The sequence below is a fragment of the Triticum aestivum genome, chromosome 7B (assembly GCF_018294505.1).
Source record: "Triticum aestivum cultivar Chinese Spring chromosome 7B, IWGSC CS RefSeq v2.1, whole genome shotgun sequence".
NCBI classification, from domain to species: Eukaryota; Viridiplantae; Streptophyta; class Magnoliopsida; order Poales; family Poaceae; genus Triticum; species Triticum aestivum.
Genome location: NC_057813.1, coordinates 687,878,948 through 687,894,757, shown reverse-complemented (window position 1 = coordinate 687,894,757; position 15,810 = coordinate 687,878,948). Strand labels below are relative to the sequence as shown.

General features: G+C 49.2%; 1 non-coding gene and 1 pseudogene across 1 annotated transcript; both read left to right on the top strand.

Annotated features, from left to right (window-relative positions):
- Nucleotides 1-2,425: 2,425 nt before the first annotated feature.
- TRNAA-AGC (transfer RNA alanine (anticodon AGC)) lies at nucleotides 2,426-2,498 on the top strand. Its single transcript has one exon. It is a non-coding gene; the product is annotated as a tRNA-Ala (tRNA).
- Nucleotides 2,499-10,204: 7,706 nt separating this feature from the next.
- Nucleotides 10,205-14,656, top strand: LOC123162333 (ent-kaurenoic acid oxidase 1-like; annotated as a pseudogene).
- Nucleotides 14,657-15,810: the final 1,154 nt, after the last annotated feature.

Sequence of the window (15,810 nt, the reverse complement as noted above, 5' to 3'; positions counted from 1 at the left end):
GGGCTGGCCCGTCCTGTCCGGCAAGGCCGCGCCAGTAGACCCGATGGCCCCTCCGCCAGAACGTCATGGAGAGGGCGCGGAAATCCCACAGGATCGGTCCAAGCGTCGCCAGCCATTGCGTGCCCAAGATGACGTCGTAGCCTGCGAGCGGCAAGGCGAGGAAATCCTCCGAGAACGCCTCCTGGTCGATGCGGAAGGAGACGGCGCGGTATGCGCCCTGGCACGGAACACGCTCGCCGTTGGCCACCGTGACACGCATCTTCTCGGTGGTGGGGGATGGCAGTGTAGCACGAGCGGCCGCCTCCTCAGCGATGAAGTTGTGGGTGGAGCCTGAGTCGATCAGGGCGAGGAGGGAGACACCCCCGAGGGTGACATGCATCTGCATGGTCTCGCTCGTGCGCACGCCGGAGATCGCGTGGAGCGAGATCCGAGGGTCGGCCGGCGAGGCATCAGCGGTGGCGGAGGCCGTGTCGTCGTCGTCGTCGTCCGGCGCCAGGTCGAGGAGGAAGATGCGCTGGCAGACGCGGTTGTGGCCCCTGCCAAACTTCTCATTACAATTGAAGCATAGGCCCAGGCGACGGCGTTCCTCCATCTCTGTCTGTGACAAGCGTTTGATTGGGCGCCCTTCCGGCAGACTAGGTGCAGGGGGTGCGGCTAGTAGAGCCGGTACGGGGGGCGCGAGGCGTGGTACGGGCGCCGGCAGGATGCCCTTCTGCTGAAAACGCACCGGTGGTGCAGAGGTGAGCGCGCACTGGTCGCGCAGCTCCAACTTGCGGGCGAGGCTCATGGCGACGGCGAGGGACTGCGGGTTGTGGATTTCCACGTCGAGGCTGAGGGGTGGCTGGAGTCCCGCGGTGAAGATCTGAACCTTCTGTGTCTCTGATAAGATGCCTGCCCGGGGGAGGAGCGCCTCAAACCGCTCCTGGAAGTTGACTACGGACGTTGTGCGCTTGCACGCCATTAGTTCGCCCAGCGGGTTAGCGCGTAGAGGTGGCCCGAAGCGGAGGTTGAGCAGCTCGGAGAAGCGGCGCCACGGCGGAGTGCCCTCGTCACGCTGGACCTGCATGTACCACAGCTGGGCAGAACCCTCAAGGTTGTAGGACGCCATCCAGACTTTTTCCTCCTCGGCGATCCGTTGTTGATGGAAGAAGGACTCGCATCTGTGGAGGAAAGCGAGCGGATCTGACTTGCCGTCGAACTTGGGGAAGTCCATCTTCTGAAACCGGGGCGGGCGATCATTGTGGTGCTGCCCATCGTGGGCGCCGGCAGCGCTCGACGAGGAGGTAGACTTGTCCTTCTGGAGCGCGGCGACGGACGTCTGCAGGGACGCCACCGTTGCAGTCAAGGCCTCGATCATCGTGGCCAGATCAGCGGTGGTTGGTTCTGCCATGCCGGAAGTGACCGAGGCGGCGGCGGATGGTGGCGATGGAGGTGTGCTTGGCGCGGACGCAGGGGTGGCGGCGGGCTGCGGATGGAGCGCGGACGAGGAAGAGGATCGCCTGGAACCTGATACCAAGTTGTCAAGGACCTCGGTGCCCAAGACAGCAGGACCTCGACTACGTAGTTCGTAGTCTCGGTTGATAGGAGCACTAGGGTTTTTGCCTAACTGCTCAATGGTGCAGGAGAAGAGATTAGAAGTAGAGGAGGAGGTAGGAGATAATGATTTATTGCCTGCGTCCAAGGGTGCAGATTACAGGATATATAAAGGCCTTATGGGCTTCTAACAAACTAGGAAACTAACTACTCCTGGACTCCTAACAAACTAGGAAACTAACTATTCCTGGACTCTAGGAACCAACGTAGGATCAGGACTCCTTGTCCTGATCATGCCTCGCCAGCTGTGGCCGTCGGCTGCTGCCCCTGGGCGCGCGACCCGCGCATGTACGCAGCGCCCCACATGACACACATCTGCAGAAGTAAACCTGAGACCTGACAACTAATAAAAGAACTTTAAAAAATTCCAAAATTAGTCAGTTCAGCACCTCTGCTGTGTAACATTCACAAGATCCACAGGAAGATACCCAGGGTACCTATCATACAGCAGTACCGACCGAGTACGAACGTATTTTACCAGACTTGTCTGCATCCAATGCACGCTCTCGATCCCCTCTTTGGTCGTCAGTTTGATCGGCGACTTGGTTTACTTCTTCTGTAGTTGTAGAATGGAGGCTATTCACTCAGCCATATTATTTCTACAGAAAGCTAACTTGTTCATGCTGATAGATAGACATTGGCATCTTCAGTTGATGCCAAGAGGAGAGCCTGGCATCGTTCCTTATCGAATGAACCAAACAGGATTCAGTTTCAGAAACTGGACTGAACATATCACGGAATGACGGGAAGCAGAAGAATATTTTTTCTTTCCACAGAAATAGGTCTCTAGACGGTGTATATATATGAGCATGTTTTGAAAAGTATAACACTTGGGGATGTAGCTCAGATGGTAGAGCGCTCGCTTAGCATGCGAGAGGTATGGGGATCGATACCCCACTTCTCCAAACATTTTTTTTCTGTTTTGCTAGGCTGAAGTTTTTTTTTCTTTAGATGCTAGGGCTTGACATCGAGATCAAGAAGCAAGTAGCAACTACCCTCTTTTCTCATAATTTTTATCAATCAGGGTAAAAGAGAGCTCCAAGCTGGGTTGTCTCCCTGCAAAACATCGTCATGCCATCGCAAAACTCAAAATCATGGATCAGATGCTTCCTGTTGGTTTTATAAACAATAAGAAGTGGAACAAGCTACTCCCTCCGTCCGAAAATATTTGTCTTCAAAATGGATAAAAAAAGATGTATTTAGAACTAAAATACATCTAGATACACCCCCTTATATCCATTTTGATGATGACTATTTCCGGACGGAGGGAGTACTTAGAGCAACTCCAATGGGGCGACCCATTTCGTCCGCCGCCGTCCGTTTGGGTCGAGGCGGACACAAAAGGTGGCCCAACGTGCCGACCCAAATGGACGTGTTTTTTTCTGTTTTGCTAGGCTGAAGTTTTTTTTTCTTTAGATGCTAGGGCTTAACATCGAGATCAAGAAGCAAGTAGCAACTACCCTCTTTTCTCATAATTTTTATCAATCAGGGTAAAAGAGAGCTCCAAGCTGGGTTGTCTCCCTGCAAAACATCGTCATGCCATCGCAAAACTCAAAATCATGGATCAGATGCTTCCTGTTGGTTTTATAAACAATAAGAAGTGGAACAAGCTACTCCCTCCGTCCGAAAATATTTGTCTTCAAAATGGATAAAAAAGATGTATTTAGAACTAAAATACATCTAGATACACCCCCTTATATCCATTTTGATGATGACTATTTCCGGACGGAGGGAGTACTTAGAGCAACTCCAATGGGGCGACCCATTTCGTCCGCCGCCGTCCGTTTGGGTCGAGGCGGACACAAAAGGTGGCCCAACGTGCCGACCCAAATGGACGTGTTTTTTTCTGTTTTGCTAGGCTGAAGTTTTTTTTTCTTTAGATGCTAGGGCTTAACATCGAGATCAAGAAGCAAGTAGCAACTACCCTCTTTTCTCATAATTTTTATCAATCAGGGTAAAAGAGAGCTCCAAGCTGGGTTGTCTCCCTGCAAAACATCGTCATGCCATCGCAAAACTCAAAATCATGGATCAGATGCTTCCTGTTGGTTTTATAAACAATAAGAAGTGGAACAAGCTACTCCCTCCGTCCGAAAATATTTGTCTTCAAAATGGATAAAAAAGATGTATTTAGAACTAAAATACATCTAGATACACCCCCTTATATCCATTTTGATGATGACTATTTCCGGACGGAGGGAGTACTTAGAGCAACTCCAATGGGGCGACCCATTTCGTCCGCCGCCGTCCGTTTGGGTCGAGGCGGACACAAAAGGTGGCCCAACGTGCCGACCCAAATGGACGTGCGTCCGTTTTTCTTTCACGGGCGACCCATTCCCAGCTCATTTTTGAGCCGGATTTGCGTCGGCGCGGACACACGACGGACGCACGCACGCTCGCCTTCTCCTCCCTCTGGCCTGCTGGTCGGTGGCACATTGGCCTTCCCCATCGAAGAGCAACCCTCGCCCGCCTTCTTCGTCGCCGACGTCGTCGCCCATTTTTTCGGCGACTCTGCCAGCTGCCGGCGCCTCCACATCCGCCCAGCAATACCGCCCACTCCCACGTCGCCTGCCACCGTTGTCTTGTCGCCGGGAGCCGACTGCTTCCCCCCCCCCACCACCACCACCACCAAGACACAACCGCCACCGACCAAGAAGCCGCCTCACCCGCCCCGGCCAGATCCTCACCGGCACGCTCGTTGGACGCCGCAAGGCAGCTAGCTGGTCCGTGCGTGCCGTGACTCCTTCGTCGACGCCCGCAAGCTGTTCGACAGTTTGCCAAGGTACAAAATGGACTCCGTCGACAAGTTCTTTTTTCCACAATTTCCTTTGCGACCTCTGACGATTCGTCGTTCGACTGACGAGGAGGAGATATTGGCTGCTGTGTTGGTCCATCATCACCTCACAACCCCGCGGTTGTTGTTTCATGGCTCCATTCCGGGACACCTTCCGGTGTTGAATCGCAACCGAGAGAGCGGGGTATTTCCTTCTTTGGAATGACTACTTTGATACAACAAATCCGTTGTTCAAACATAAAAATTCCGCCGTTGTTTCCGTATGAGTAGCATCTTTTAAACTGTATTAGAGAGGGGGTGGTCGACTATGATGACTATTTCGAGTGCAAAGAGGATGTCTTTGGCAAGATTGGTTTCTCCTCTTATCAGAAATGCACTGCCGCCATCTGAATGCTTGCATATGGAGTGCCCGGTGATCTCACTAATGAGTACGTCCGTATGAGCGAGTCTACATGCCTAGAGTCCCTGTATAAGTTCTGCAAGGCTGCTATTGCTGTGTTTGGCCCTGAGTACTTGAGAGAGCCGACTGCTGAAGATACAGCCCGTTTATTGGTGATGAATGCCAGCAGGGGCTTCCCAGGGATGCTTGGTAGCATAGAATGCATGCACTGAAGGAATATGCCCTAGAGGCAATAATGAAGTCATTATTTATTCCTTATTTCATGATAAATATTTATTATTCATGCTAGAATTGTATTAACCAGAAACTTAGTACATGTGAGAATACATAGACAAAACAAAGTGTCACTAGTATGCCTCTACTTGACTAGCTCGTTGAATCAAAGATGGTTAAGTTTCCTAGCCATAGACATGAGTTGTCATTTGATTAACGGGATCACATCATTAAAAGAATGATGTGATTGATTTGACCCATTCCGTTAGCTTAGCACTTGGGTCATTTAGTATGTTGCCATTGATTTCTTCATGACTTATACATGTTCCTATGACTATGAGATATGCAACTCCCGTTTACCCGGAGGAACACTTTGTGTGCTACCAGACGTCATCAACGTAACTGGGTGATTATAAAGGTGCTCTACAGGTGTCCCCGAAGGTACTTGTTGAGTTGGGCGTATTTCGAGATTAGGACTTGTCACTCCGATTGTCGAGAGGTATCTCTGGGCCCTTCGGTAATGCACATCACTATAACCTTGCAAGCATGTGACTAATGAGTTAGTTGTGGGATGATGCACTTACATAACAAGTAAAGAGACTTGCTGGTAATGAGATTGAACTAGGTATGTGAGATACTATCGATCGAATCTCGGGCAAGTAAACATATCGATGACAAAGGGAACAACATATGTTGTTATGCGGTTTGACGATAAAGATCTTCGTAGAATATGTAGGAGCCAATATGAGCATTCAGGTTCCGCTATTGGTTATTGACCGGAGACGTGTCTCGGTCATGTCTACATAGTTTCGAACCCGTAGGTCCGCACGCTAAAGTTCGATGACGATTGGTATTATGAGTTTTTGTGTTTTGATGTACTGAAGGTAGTTCGGAGTCCCGGATATGACCACGGACATGACGAGGAGTCACGAAATGGTCGAGACGTAAAGATCAATATATTGGATGACTATGTTCGGACACCGGAAGTGTTTCGGGAGGTTTCAGACATATATCGAAGTACCGGGGGTTACCGGAACCCCCCCAGGGGATTTAGTGGGCCTAATGGGCCTTAGTGGAGAAGAGGAGGGGCGGCCAGGGCAGGCCGCGCGCCCCCTCCCCCTCTAGTCCGAATAGGACAAGGAGGGGGCACCCCCCCCCTTTTCCTTCCTCTCCTCTCTCCCTTCCTCCCCCCTCCTACTCCAACTAGGAAAGGAGGGAGTCCTCTCCCGGTGGGAGTAGGACTCCTCCCTGCGCGCCTCCTCCTGGTCGGGCCACCCCTCCCCCTTGATCCTTTATATACGGGGGCAGGGGGGACCTCAAGGACACAACAATTGATCTCTTGATCTCTTAGCCGTGTGCGGTGCCCCCTTCACCATATTCCACTTTGGTAATATCGTGGCGGTGCTTAGCGGAGCCCCTGCGTCGGTAAGCATCATCAACACTGCATCATGCATCGTGCTGACGAAACTCTCCCGCAAAGCTCTGCTGGATCGGAGTTCGTGGACGTCATCTGAGCTGAACATGTGCTGACTCGAAGGTGTCGTATGTTCGGTACTTGCGATCGGTCGGATCGTGAGGAACGTATGACTACATCAACCGCTTGTGCTAATGCTTCGACTTAAGGTCTACGATGGTACAAGGACAACACTCTCCCCTCTCGTTGTTATGCATCACCATGATCTTGCATGTGCATAGGAATTTTTTTGAAATTACTACGTTCCCCAACAGTGGTATCAGAGCCAGGTTTATGCATAGATGTTATATGCACGAGTAGAACACAAGTGAGTTGTGGGCCATACAAGTCATACTGCTTACCTGCAATACTTTTGTTTGGCGGTATTGTTGGATGAAGCGGCCCGGACCGACATTACGCGTACGCTTACGCGAGACTGGTTCTACCGACGTGCTTTGCACACAGGTGGCTGGCGGGTGTCACTTTCTCCAACTTTAGTTGAATCCAGTGTGCTACGCCAGGTCCTTGTTGAAGGTTCAAACAACACTAACTTGACGAAATATCGTTGTGGTTTTGATGCGTAGGTAAGAACGGTTCTTGCTCAGCCCGTAGCAGCCACGTAAAACTTGCAACAATAAAGTAGAGGACGTCTAACTTGTTTTTGCAGGGCTTGTTGTGATGTGATATGGTCAAGACATGATGAGATATAAGTTGTTGTATGAGATGATCATGTTTTCTTAAAGTTATCGGCAACTGGTAGTAGCCTTATGGTTGTCTCTTTATTGCATAAGATGCAAGCGCCAAATAATTGCTTTACTTTATCGCTATAACGATAGCAATAGTTGCAAGAGCAATAGTTGGCGAGACGACCATGTGACGACACATTGATATAGATCAAGATGATGGGGATCATGGTGTCGTGTCAGTGACGATAGAGATCATGACAGTACTTTGGAGATGGAGATCAAAGGCGCAAGATGATCATGGCCATATCATGTCACATATTTTGATTGCATATGATGTCTTTTATACATCTTATTTTGCTTAGTTCGGCGGTAGCTTTATAAGATGACCCCTTACTAAAATTTCAAGGTATAAGTGTTCTCCCTGAGTATGCACCATTGAGATAGTTCTTCGTGCTGAGACACACGTGATGATCGGGTGTGATAAGCTCTACGTTCAAATACAACGAATGAACCGTAGGGACCGGTGGCTCGACTCCTGCTCCGTCGACCCCAGTCACTCCGATTTGGCAGAGTGATGGTGGTCGCGGTGGCGGTTTTGGCGAAGGAGGACTTGGCGGTGGCGGTTTTGGCAGAGGTGGACTTGGTGGTGGTTTTGGCGGAGGTGGACTCGGTGGTGGTGGTGGTTTTGGAGGAGGTGGACTCGGTGGTGCTTGATGTCGATGATGATTCCGTGTATGCGGCCGTTGTGCCATGTCTTTCATGTTTCAACTTTTATGATGTTTCATGTCTTGCACTACTCTTATGTTCGTGGACTTTCGCCGGTGATGATCTTTAGATGATGAACTTGACTATGTTTAAATGATGTTGATGAACTGTCATATTTCATATTATTCTGTTTTGAAATGTTGTCAAATGAATTGGAAAAGAGAAAACAGGGAATATAAAAAAAACTATGCCTACGGCAAAGCCGTCGGCATAGATACGCTCAGGAGCCACCAGGAGGCGACACGTGACAGGGCTATGCCTACGGCCAAGCCGTCGGCATAGATTTAACCTATGCCGACGGCTTTGCCGTAGGCATAGCCCTGCCACGTGTCGCCTCCTGACCCGCCAGCAGTTTGACGGCGCCGTCCGTTCCGTCAGACGGAAAACTACGCCGACGGCTAAACTATGCTGACGGCTGCGCCAGGGCCGTCGGCATACCCCCCTATGCGACGGCATTATTATGCCGACGGTCTGACAGGAGTACGCTGACGTAATCTAGACTGACAGCTCTATGCCGATGGCTGCCGTCGCATAGATCTATGCCGACGGCCTGGGGGCCTATGCCGACGGCCCGTGGCCGTAGGCATAGACCGCGAGTCCGGTAGTGATAGCAATAGCGGTCCATCCATGGCCGGCATGGTGGGTAGAAGCAATACAGGAAAAGAGGAGAGGGAGGGGGTGGGTGGGTATGTGTGTCCGCTGGTCCGATGATAGATGGGCCAGGAGCCCAGGACATTACCTGCAGGGGAGCGGAGGACACACGAACCGTCCGTTTAGTGTCCGCTTGACCGCAAAGCTGGCTCAAACATGTGCACGAAATGGGGCGAACCGGACGAAAATCGGTCGTTTTTGTGGATGGGGACGCGCGTTGGGTCTGCTCATCTGTCCATTTAGCCCAATCGGACGCGAGCGGATAGGATGGGGTCGCGCGTTGGAGTTGGCCTTAGTCTCTTGTCACTCCTTATTCCGTTGTCCATCAAAACTTTACCCAAAAGCTGTAAACTCCACAACACAAAATTCAACAGAAAACTCGTAAGATCCATTAGTATAATAAAATAAATCACCACTTTATTTATATTTGTGTTATATCTACTGTATTCCAACTTCTCCATGGTTCATACCTCCCCCCCCCCATACTACCCATAGATTCATCAAAATAAGCAAACAGCAGATAGAAAGCGGAATCTGTCAAAAACAGAAGAGTTTGTATTAATCTGGAAATATCGTATACTTCTGTAACTCCAAAAAATCTGGAAAAAAATAAGACAATCTGGACTATTTATATATCAATCTTGTGTAAAAAATTCAGATCTAAAGCACGCCTCTGTGATTTTCTAAATTCTGCAATGAGTACAAAGTTTCTGTTTTCAGTAACATCAAATCAACTATCACCATAAAGGAGAGGCACAAAATTCTGGCAGGAGAAAGGTGGCCAGTTTTTTTTATCCATGCTGCATGTTTTGAGAGCGAACTAGCACGAGCGAATAAAGAGAGGTCACCAGTTTTTTACCCTTTCTATTCGGTGTGGTGGGGCCCCTATATATACACAAATTTGGAATCACACACACTGTGGAGATGCTGTCAAATTGATGCCGATTGCCAAATTCCCTTGTAATGCGAAATTTGACAACAACACACGTGCACCCTGACTACTCCGTTTGGTGTTTCTGGTTTGCAATCTCTTTACTTAAACTAACCTTTCCGTAGAGATACCCATTGAAAGTTTGGATTCTTTTATTACGCCGCAAACATCGCATCAAGGCCGGGCTTGCCTTGACGATATATACTGTACAGCGAACAATAGTCCATGAGATGACATGCATGCAGCTAAACTAAGTTTGTCACATCAGCATATTCATCAGAGATGCCCCTAATTAAGTGTCAAGACGCTGCATTGGAACTTAGCAGGCGAGTCGGAGACTCTATAATTCTATATACGGGCACCCACCAGCTGGAATAATTGAGCTAGGGCCACCAAACACTGCTAAATCAGTCACATATACACACATCATAGTACTCATAGCATCACTTGTGTAAGCATCAACATACGTTATCCATATATTATGCTGATGCATATTAATTAACTAACCAGCCATGCAACTCCTGAGCTATTTCTCTAGCTAGCTACCTTGATTTTGTACCCATCTGTCTCCGCACACCAACGGATCGGCGCACTCGGTATCCACACTCGTTTATATATACATCGCCTTCGACTGCTCGTTTATTCATCTCAATTCCTGGAGAAGTAAGATAGATCGAGTAGAACTGTAGAATTAGCAGGTAAGCTAGGAGAGATGGTGGCAATGGAAGGAGCTGTGGGTGCGTGGGCATGGTGGCTGGGCCTCCTGTTCGGCGCCGTCCCGCTGCTCTGCCTCGCCGTGTGGGCACTCCACCGACGCATGGTACTGCGCCGCGTTCGCTCTCAAATACCGCGGCCATGGGAGCAATGGCATCCGGGCGGCGCCTCCCGCCGGGCCACATGGGTGTCCCCTTTCTGGGAGAGACGCTCTCGCTGCTCTGGTACTTCAAGCTGGCACGCCGCCCGGACGACTTCATCGGCGCCAAGAAGAGCGCGTACGGCAGCGCGGCAGGGATGTACAGGGACGCATCTGTTCGGCTCCCCCAGCATCATCGCCTGCTCGCCGGCCGCGAACAAGTTCGTGCTGCAGTCACCCGAAAGCTTCGGCATCAGGTGGCCGGTGCCGGAGCTCGTCGGCAATCACGTCGGTGGTGAACGTGGAGGGCAGCAGCCACGCCAGACTCCGTGGGTTCATCCTCGCCGCCATCAACCGGCCCAGCTCGCTCCAGACCATCGCCAACCGTTGTGCAACCGCGCGTCGTAGCGGCGCTGCGAACGTGGGCGGATAAGGGTACCATCGTCGCCGCCACAGAGATTAAAAAGGTAATTTCTAGACAAAATTAAGCCATGCATGCGTGTTTGTTTCATCTCAATTCACAATACTTTTTTCAGAATTGCCAAAACATAGCCGCCTAAATTTTCTACTTTCCAGATCACTTAGTATTTGTTTAGTGGTGTTCATAGTAATAACGTCTAGGAATTTCGGTCAAGTTTCAGTCACATTTTTTTGTTCGATATGTATTTGTTTCAGTTGGTCAGTTTTTTATGCAGTTGCACTTTTATTTTGTGCAAATGCACTTTGTTCTTTTTGCCGCATTTGCACTTTCACCTTTAAGTATTTTGTTTGTTGAAATTGCACTTTTTTGTGCAACTCATACATTTTTTAAGTGTAATTGCACTTTTGCCTGTGCAACAATTTTTTTTATTAGTGTAACTGTACTTTTGAGGAGGTGCAAAAACTGTCTAAAAATTTGAATATTGTTATTCGCCTGTTCTCTAGACACTCGCATAGTTAATTTAGGCACAATTTACCTTTTCTGAACTATGTTAGTTTTGTTTATTTTATAATTAGTTTTTTTTTAGAAAAGGAGGATGACTCCCGGCCTCTGCATCTGGGGAGATGCATAGGCCACTTTATTGATTATTCTCGAGGACCTTACAAAGTATTACAACAATATGTCTGAATCCACCATCTTGGCAACACATGCCGCTACTCCTATCCAAAATAATGAAGGGGTGCTAGCTGGCCACTACCCAAACCACTCACCTAAACCTAACATCAAAAGCCGGAACCCGAAACATATTCGAAAGCCCCAGCCGAGCCACATACCGGGTCTGGGGCACAATCCGGTCAGACGCAGTCGTGTGTCGTCGCCGCCATCTTCCACAGGTCCGTCTTCAGATCATATTGAGGCTTCTACCTTGTCTGGCCACTCTGCCATCGACGTCACCATGACGACAGACAGCAACCTCCTCCTGCGCGAGTCCATCTCCGTGCATCGGACGCCTGAGCCTCCACAGTGTCCATGCCGCCGATATTCGCCGTCCATCGATGTGTGAGATGAAGCACCGCTCCACCATCCCCCCAGCCAGCACTTACTCCAAAACGATGCCCCAGGAGGGAAAGCGATAAAACGTCCATTATCGTCCGATCCGGAAGACGCAGATCTAGGGTTTCCCCCAGGAGCATCCCGAGCCTGATGACATAGACTGCAACGACGATGCCTCAACAAGGGAACGACATCTAAGACGCCGTCATCGTCCGCCATGACCGTAGTCGGCGCGATTTTCATCGGCAGTTGCTCCACCAGACGTGCGCCGCCGACGTTGCTGGTCCCTTCAACCGGAGCAAACTCCAAACAATGCCCTAAAGAGGGACTACGACGCAAAAGCGCCGCCATCGCTCGATCCCAAGGAGATCTAGGGTTTTCCCCGTAGTTGCCCGCGCTGTCAAGGGCCAGACAAGGGTAGAATCCCGCGGATCTGCCCAGCTGCCGACGAGTCGCACCCACCACCGGGCCGACAGCCGGACCAGCGATCAATCCGGCCGCGCCGCCGTGAACCGATCCGGTCACGCCGCCGCCGTCCCTGGCGGCCGCAACGCACCAGATCGCAAGGCCTCCTGCCGCGGGAATCGACGTCGCCGAGGCGCTGCCACCACCCGCCGTGGCGACCGGCCCGCCGCCACGCTCCGGCCCGGCGGGGCCGGCCCGCGCCAGCCCCACCCGAGCGAGAGGCCCGAGTCCCCGCCGCCGCCGGCGACGGCTAGGCTTCGCCTTGGCCGCGCCCTTGGGAGGCGACGTGGGAGGAGGAGGAGGAATGGGGGAGGTTCGGCGGCGATGGGATCTGGGGCCTCCCGGTCGCCCACGCGGGGGCGGCTCGGGAGGGAGACGTACTACTTATTCTTCGGAGGGACAATACGTGTCATTTTATATATATCATAATATATATATATATATATATATTATCATATATATCATTATATATATTAATTAGTTGTAAAAGGGAAACGCATTTGCATATTTAAAAAACTATTTGGGCATATAATATTATCATAATTAATCCAGTGCAACACTAAATCCAAGTTTGATAAATAAATGGGGGTGCAGGTGACGTTTGCCAACATCTGCAAGATGTTCATAAGCATGGAGCCATCGCCCTTTGACAGACAAGATCGATCGGTGGTTCGGCGACTTGCTTGATGGTCTAAGGGCATACCCCTTTGATTTTCCAGGGACAGCGTCTCACGGCGCTCGAAAGGTATTTTGTTTGCTCCTTTTTGCATGTTTCTGGAAGTGTATATCTCTGATTCCAACCAAACAAATACATACTTATTTGTAAGTTCAGAATTCTGGCTGTCATTATTTCACCAGTACAAGCTGGGTAGGTCATGTTTTCAAAAATATGTGTAACTTTGATATGAGAAATGTGCAACTATATCATTCCTCTGAGGAATTTAATGGTATGCCAGAGTCGCCGGAAGCTAGACGCGATCTTCCGAGAGGAGCTGGAGGCAAGGAAGAAGGTGGACAGGCAATGCGATGATCTAATGGGCGGTCTGATGCAGATGAAGGACGAGCAGGGAAAGAAGTTGAGTAATGAGGGAGGTGGTGGATAACATTGTTTCCCTTGTCATCGCCGGCTACGAGTCCACTACCATCGCCATCATGTGGGCTGTCTACCACCCTCGCAAAATCCCCCGTCGTCCTTGCCAAGCTTCGAGAGGAGAATATAGCGATGAGCAAAAGCAAAGGCGGGTCGACGTCAACGAGTTTGATGATCACCCCACACCGACATCCCAAAGATGAAGTACACGGCCAAGGTGGTGGAGGAGACAATCCGGATGGCCAAACATCGCCCCCATGGTCCACCGCGTGGCAAACAGAGACGTGGAGTACCGCGGCTATACCATACCGAAGGGTTGGGCTGGTGGCTGGTGTGGTTGAGATCCTTGCACACTGATCCAATTACTACGAGGATCCCCTCTCCTTCAATCCTAACAGATGGGATGTAAGTAGAACTATCTAAAATGGTAGCTTGCTTCAATTTTCTTCTTCTTATTTAGTTATTTGAGCTCACTTAATCACCTAAGCAACTACATTTTGGAGCAGTTTTTCCTCTGGGCAAGTCCCTAGAAAGACAAAATCATGCCTACGAGATTCTAAAAATATTATCCCACAAAAAGATATTTAGAAATTTAAAACTTCATACAAGTTACAGTATGTAGTATGTGCTTGTGAATTGTGGTTACAAAATACGACCATTGACTATTTAAGTAAAACTAAAGAAATTAGCTACATTACCTTTTTTACACAATTTCCATAAATGGGCTTATGTCCAAACAAAAGGGTTGTGTGCATAAAATTCACACCACATGTCCTGCATATATTATTATTTTTTACTTCGTAGAAAAAAAATAGAAGCAGTTTTTTTTTTGAATTACAGAAACTATCTAGGGATGAAGTGCTCAACTATGTGATACTCTAAGAGGAATATGCAAGCCCAACAAATATTTGAGTAAAAGAAAAGCAAACTAATAGTGTATGAGGTAATGGCTAGGAAGAAATCAAATGATGAATGTATGTATGCAGGAACCGGCTAAGGCAGGAACATACCAGGTGTTTGGAGGTGGCCCTAGGTCTGCGCAGGCAACATGCTTGCCAGGCTACAGGTCACCATCATCCTGCATCATCTCTGCGTCGGCTACGAGTGAGTAGAATACTAGCTCTGTTTAGCTTAAGTAATTACCTTCGATAATCAGGATACAAAGAAGATATTGATATTTACTAATTGTTTTAGATGGGAGTTGCTCAATCCTGATGCAGAGATCAATTACCTTCCACACCCAAGGCCAGCGGATGGTGCAGCCATGGCCTTTCGTAAGCTTAGCACATGATCGACGCAATCAATTGAAATCAGATCAAAATAAACCAGTCTATTGTAGTGCATGTGTGTATGTTAATATTGGCAATAATGTACGATCATATCGGATCTGCAGTTAGCCTGTCTTTTCTCTGAACGTGAGGTTGTTGTTCGGACTTTATGTTCTGCATTATCTATGTTTCTTTTCTAAGGAAATTTGTGCTTATACCACAATTTACCCCTGAAATGGGGGGCGTCCTCAACCATCTTTGATTGCAAAATACTGTAGCAATCTATAGCAATGTGAAGGTACAATAGCAAGATCATGGAGAGAAATGGTATACAGGATCCAAAGTAAGCACACAATGAACTTCAGAGTTGGAAGCACATCCTTTGTGCATAGTCATAGAGATCCCATCACGAGGCATCTCTAAGCTCTTGAAACCACAATTGTCATTTGGGGTGTAATGGCAAGTGTTGGAAAAAACCTATTTACTTGTTTTAGCAGTAAAAAATGGTGCTAATGGCATCTCCAAAACCAACCCGCAAAGTTCCTCTGCATCCATCTGCGGACCGGGGGGGGGGGGGGGGGGGGGGACCAATCCGTGGATTCGGATGTAGAAGGCGGCCATCCAACGCTATGTTGTATATGTCCGCTAGTAAAGGGCAATTTGAAATTCAAATTTAGTCCGATCCACACAGCGTGCCGGATCACACCAGCACCGAATATCATGCCTGATCACAACCAAAAAGAGGCAAGTATGCTTAGTTTCTACATGCCCGAATCCAAAAGAACATCCGTCCGGCAGCCCGTGCAATATTCTGCCCTGCCAGACCAGCAATCCCAACAGTCGTCTGCTCCCCGCTCAAGGTGTCACACCTCCACAGCAGCACTAAAATCTTTGCCTGCATTTCCTCAGGTTCCTTGTCCAGAAGCACATGCAACCGGTCACTTCCTATGTTTCTAAAGGACTTCTCTGATGGTAGAGTCCACTCCTTCATCATGGCATCTTGGAGGGCCCTGCTCTTGGAGCATTGTGACCACAGAGTGATGTTTTATCCTCCACACCATTTCTGCAAATATTGCAAGTCAGAGTCCACGTCGAGTGTCTTGTGAATTTGTTGCTTTTTGTGGCCAGGGTATTTGTTGCTACTCTGCACCCAAAAATTATCATTTTCACAGGCACC